The sequence below is a fragment of the Coptis chinensis genome, chromosome 4 (assembly GCF_015680905.1).
Source record: "Coptis chinensis isolate HL-2020 chromosome 4, ASM1568090v1, whole genome shotgun sequence".
In the NCBI taxonomy this organism is placed as follows: domain Eukaryota; kingdom Viridiplantae; phylum Streptophyta; class Magnoliopsida; order Ranunculales; family Ranunculaceae; genus Coptis; species Coptis chinensis.
The window spans coordinates 68434419-68440800 of NC_141459.1; the positions used below are offsets into that span (position 1 = coordinate 68434419).

Below are 6382 nucleotides of genomic sequence, written 5' to 3' on the forward strand. Positions count from 1 at the left end.
TAAAAGTATTAACTTAACAAAAACAATTCTAAACATCCCCCAAGTAGCTTTCAAATAAAACTATCTTCACTAAAAAGCAAAAAAAAAAATGACATAAAATAGCATATAGATTCATCTCAGGCCTCTTGCAATTCCAAACCGCCATTTCTTTACTCCTCTTTTGATGTACGTTTATCGATCTGCACACGAAAATGTTATCTATTAGACCTTTTGCATTGTAGAGCATAATAACATGAGCAAGCAATATACAAACAACTGAAATCATAAACAATACTAACACAAGGTTCTTCGTCCTGTTCATTTAAGCAAATAAATTAAAGTTGTGATTATGACTGAAGAATCCCAAGTTTAATCGAACTGTCCAAAAATGAATGTGGGTGCGAACGTATAATATATGTCACCATAAGCTGGTAGCATATATCCGCATCGCCAATTCATTTGAGATGTTCACTGCATATCCACTCTTTACAAAGATAATACTACGCAAAAACTTATACACCAGTCTAAAAGTTAATAATAGGAACGATTCATCGATGTGAAAATTAGCACAGAATACAAGTTTAGGCCGCAGTGTTTTTCATTTTATTGTAGTGTTTGTAGTGAACAAATGTTAGGTGTGTAGACTAGTGGTTAAGGTCGGGTCAATATCGGGCTAGGGTAAGAGAATAGAGGGTACCTTATAAGCATTGTGTCCCCCCTAAGTTTAGGCGACAAGCGATTAATCGTCCATATATTGGCTCTAGTAACTAATTTTCGTTCTTTGTAGAAGTTATGATCCTTCACTTAACATGCATGCGACTAGCTGTCCATGTTAACTTTATTTTTTTTAAAGCAAGCCAACACAAATCTTCTTTTACTAAACTTCCCAAAGTTCATGTGCACTTTTCTAGTACTAATCATAATGCACCTTAATTTACAAACTCATATTATCAGAAATTATTCAGAAGTCTTAAGTTAAACACCATACTCATACAAAATATGTTGGGTTCTTAAAGATTATCTGAGAGGTCGACGGACGATATATCGGTGGCAAAGAACCATCCTTTGTCGAGAATTTGTGTTATCAATAGCTAGGACCATTCTCCCAGCTTCTTTTGTGGCGAAAAGATTTGTACACTCGCTCTTACGGCGCCATCCATTTTGCCTTCTCAATAGCAATGGTGTAGCTTTTCTCGGCATTCGAACAAACTCACTGCATAGTCTAACTCCCAACCGCCCACTACTAACTCCCATGTTATGGTCGCATCTCAGCTTCAATTCCATCAATCTCTAGATTAACCTTCTCTCCTCCTTTAAGAGTGAACTTCGGATGTCTTTGGTTTTGGGACACCATCCCGTGAATCACTAGGTTGACCGAGACCGGCCAGATTGACCGAATATTCTCGGCCTAATGTACTTGTAAAGGGTCTACGCCACGCAGCCATCCATTTTGCCTTCTGAAATAGCAATGGTGTAGCTTTTCTCAACATTCGAACAAACTCACCTGCATAGTCTAACTCCCAACCGCCCACTACTAACACCCATGTTATGGTCGCACCCGCCTTCAATTCCATCAATCTCTAGATTAACCTTCTCTCCTCCTTTAACAAAGGAACTTCGGATGCTGGTTTTGGGACACCATCCCGTGAATCACCAGTCGACCGAGACCGGCCAGTATTGCACCGGAATATTCTCGGCCTAATGTACTTGTAAAGGGTCTACCACGCAGCCATCCATTTTTTTGCCTTCCAATAGCAATGGTGTAGCTTTTCTCAAAGATTCGAACAAACTCACCTGCATAGTCTAACTCCCAACCGTCCACTACTAACTCCCATGTTATGGTTGCACCAGCCTCAATTCCATCAATTTCTAGATTAACCTTCTCTCCTCCTTTAACAAATGAACTTCGGATCTTTGGTTTTGGGACACCATCCTGTGAAATCACCGTGTCGACCGAGACCGTAGATTACCGAATATTCTCTCGGCCTAATGTACTTGTAAAGGGTCTCTGCCACATTCCCTTATCTAACTATTACAAACTTGCTCTTAGTTCTTTGAGTAAGAAACAGACTAAAAATCCCATATAACACACTTTGAAGTACCATGGAACATTGATAAAACCTTTCTAGTTACCATTTCGGGATAGTTATCCGGAAAGAGATAGAATCTGATTTGAAGCTACCCTTAACTCTCTCTTTTGGCATATCATTCAAGTCAGTTACTTGTATAATTGAATTAACACCACCAGGCAGGCTTAAAATGCAAAAGTTTGATACCCCTTTCAAGTACTTGAACTCTCCATTTCAAAAACTTCTTCAACTTCTCATCATCCCCAAATATCCTTTCATGCATTTCTCTATCTTTAAACACACCATATGCATTATAATACACAGGGTGTCCATCTTTATCATAGCTATGCATATAGGCTACAACCCCTTCAAGTTCCTTAAACCCCAACTCTTCATCAACTATACTTTCAAACTAAACTCTTTTCTCCAAGCTAAACACTTCTCCAAAGATAGTAAAAGCCTCGACACGCCTCGGAACATTTTAAGTTAGAAGTAACGTAAGTGTCTTCTTTGAATGATGAAGATCTAAATGGAGCAAAAGAAACAAGACTTTTCTTCAAGGATTTTAGGGAGGTTTCTGGTTGGGTTGAGAGAGGAGATAGTATAGCGTTTTCTTCCATGGTGAAGGTTCTAACCAAGATAAATGAAAATGAAATCTAAGAGAAGATTTACCATGTCAACTTGAAGGGTTCAATAGACTGACTACTGTAGATTGAGTTCACATGGAAAAGTCAGATTTTCACATGGTCCTCCTATGCACACTCTGTGACATCCTCCCAATTGATTTTCTTATCACTTCTCTTGATTAATTATGACTTGAAACAAAATCGAAAACTGCCATTTTATTTCCAATCACACTATCCGGGCACACTCTATCAGATATTGTTAGCATGAACAAAGCAACACAAATGAATCTTTGCTTGTGCCGCTCAATAGGATATACGCTTTGCCCCCACGGGACTGCTCAAGGGAGTTTACCGTCGGGTTCTTAAGAACATGAAACATACTAACATACTAACTCCTAACATCTACCAAGAGAATGTGGCGGCGAAAATAAAGCATGCACCATTGGTAAAATTACTGCTACATATAGAGAAAAACTGGTAAACTATTAAATTATTTTACACGCATAAAGCCGGTAAACTATAACTTGGGGACAACTCAATAAAGGCAACCCAAAGGATAGTGATGCCTTATATGGAGGGTTATTCATTCTATGGGACTTCAAACAACTAAAACCCAATCAAACAACACCAACACATATCGGAAAAATAGTTAAATTCATAAATCATACCACATTGAAGGAGGACCACCAAGCTTCTCCATGAGATAGTCCAACCGGCGTTGTTGTCGTTGAATTTGCTTGGTGTGTTGCTTGTGTCTCTTGAGCCGCTTCCTTCCATTCTCGCGAACTCTTCCAAATTTGTGAGACTCTCCTCCTCGCCCTTGCTCTCAACTGATCCACATCCGGGTGCTCATATCCAGCCACACGCGTTTACGGGATGGGGTGCCTCGCCATGTCCAAGACCATGTTTATAACCAGGTCTTACGCCCAAGACTTCATCAAAAATCTCTTCTTCAGTCAAAGGGTTAGAACCTTCTGGTGTAGGTTGATTTTGTAGTTCCACCATTCTCTCCTGGAAAGAAAACAAATAGATATAACTATTTCACAAAAGTACAATTTAGCTAACTTAAAGGGTAAGTACGAGTTAATTACATAATTATTTTCTGCTTCATGAGAAACCCAGCCTTTTTTCTCACTGAAATGAGTCTTATGATATAGTGCGATCATCCCAGCCTCTTGTTGAGTCTCGGGATCAACCGGCTATGTCATTTCAAAAGACAGGCAAACTTCCAAAGTTAGTACTAAAAAAAAATAACTATTTATAATATCTAAAATTAATCAATTAAGTGTACCATGTCACCACGGATCCGCACAAAAGATTTTGAACCAGCACAATGGTTAACGACGAGGCATGAGCGGCTGTATTGGTTATGCGTACTAACATCCTGGGTTAAAACAAATAAACAATGCATCATAAAAAGAACTATTATAATGTGTATAAGTACAACAACCATCCTTTTAGCACTACCACTTCCCACATTGAATTTGGCCGCCATAGCCTCTTCTTTAAAAAGAGGAGTAAACTCACTTACCTTGAACTTATCTGTTTCCCACAGATCGCACCATCTCTCCCAAGAATCTTGCGATACACCATTAAATGGGTGTTGACGTTTGTTCACATTATTTGGAATCCTCACGTAGTACTTGTGAAGGGCACACCTATGATCTCTGAAACGATCCCTAATATAATTATTAACAGTAGTTTCGACATGTGGTAGATGGATGTCCATGTCAAACTTTTCCTACAAAAACAAATAAAATAAAATACAGACAAAGATATCATAAGGACATAATTTTTAGCACGATGCTTTAAAGAGTTTAGTAAAAGAAACAATTAGTAAGCAAACATCAATTACCAAAACAAGCTTGTGAAGACTTTTCCTTTGATCATCAGTCACGTCTTTCCAGTAATGGGCAAAAGGCGGTATTCTAAACCTAGCAATGACGCCAAGCTCGGTGATCCACTGTTGGCTCCAATTGCATATAGGCCTATCTTTCCCAATAGCAATCTCTATCCTCGGTTTTCCACCCCCTCGCGCTAAGTGGTTCTTCAGAATTAGGTTTTGGGTCTTCTTTCTAGGCTCCCGTTTTTTGGCTTTAATAATTATTTAGAAGACAAAATATTTGTTAGTAAGTATTGTACCAACACTAGCAAAACCGTAAAAGATTAGTATGAAGAAGAATAGTACAAAATTAAGAAAGAATTATACCAACACTAGAACCATCTTGCGCGGGCTGAGTGGCCTGAGACTGTGATGTAACACGAGTACGCGGTGGACGACCAGGTGCCATACTAGAACCATCAAAGCAAATTAAATAGTAATACTTTTAAACAAAAGGCAATAAAAGAAGAGTAAAAAGAGTACAATATCAAAAGGCAATAGAAGAAAAGTAAGAAGAGTACAATACTTCTAAACAAAAGGCAATAAAAGAAGAGTTAGAAAAGTACAATATCAAAAGGCAATAAATACAAAGCCTACAAGTATGAATGTGTGATATACATTTATAAGTATTTGAGAAATATATATTTTTATAGAAGAAAAATAACAAGCTTTTACATTGATTATGATTAATCAATATTAGTATCATTATCACTCGAAAGAATCTCATCTTCAGTACAATATTCTATCAATGTATCATCTTCTTCAGTGTCATAGTCATTGGTCATAATTGTATCGTCAGTTTGGTTAGAGTCCACAATATTGTTAAAGACCTCATTTGCATCAACCTCTTCAGCCTCATCGAGGTTCACATCATCTCTATTCATTTGCACAAGCGTAACTTCATCACTTTGAATTTCATCAACTATGAGTTGCTCCTCTTGTTGATAAGTCTCAGCATTCTGATGTACTCCGATTTCTTCCTCTTCTGTGCAACTTGCCAATCACCACGCAATTTGGTGTCTGCAACATAGAATACTTGACTTGTTTGTGTGGCCAACACAAATGGATCATCTTTATACCACTTCCTAGACACATTAACACTAATGAAATATCTATCTACATGGATTCCTGTTTTTTTGTTACTAACATCCCACCAATCACACTTGAAAATCCAAACTCGTTTTCCAAATATATATTCTAACTCTATAACATCCGCCAGGACACCATAAAAGTCGATATCATTTGATTGGTCATCCCCTTTAACAACCACACCACTATTTTGAGTCCGTAGAGTTTTCTCACGATCCTTGGTATGAAACCTAACTCCATTGATAATGCAACCACTATATCGAGTCACACGATGATCGGGACCGCATGATAGTGAATATAAATCATCAGTTGCCTTGGGAGATTTCTCATAATATAGTTGTTCCATCTATCAAATGGAAAAAAAAAAATTAATAATAATTTAAGATCCTTCGTAATCGAGTGAACCTAACTACATGTCAACTTAATTTAACACTTACGCGAGCCCGGAACCATTCAACAAAATGTTGTTCCTGCCTTTGTTCCAAATCATGAGAGCTGTGCTTTTGTAGCTCAACCATATGCTCACTACAAAATGAGTATTATTATCTTTTGTGATTGATTTAACACAATCTACACAAGACACATCTAATCAGAAAAGACACTTACTCTAAATATGATGATATTTCTTCTGAATTGTTTAACACATCATATCGAGCCTTGTTGAAATCCTTTGAACTCATTGTTATATAATTCGGAGCTCCCAATGGTCTAACATTATGTGAGAAAACATGCAACCC

General features: G+C 37.7%; 1 pseudogene; it reads right to left on the reverse strand.

The window, feature by feature from the left end:
• Window positions 1–996: 996 nt before the first annotated feature.
• On the reverse strand, window positions 997–2528 carry LOC147504523 (patellin-6 pseudogene; annotated as a pseudogene).
• Window positions 2529–6382: the final 3854 nt, after the last annotated feature.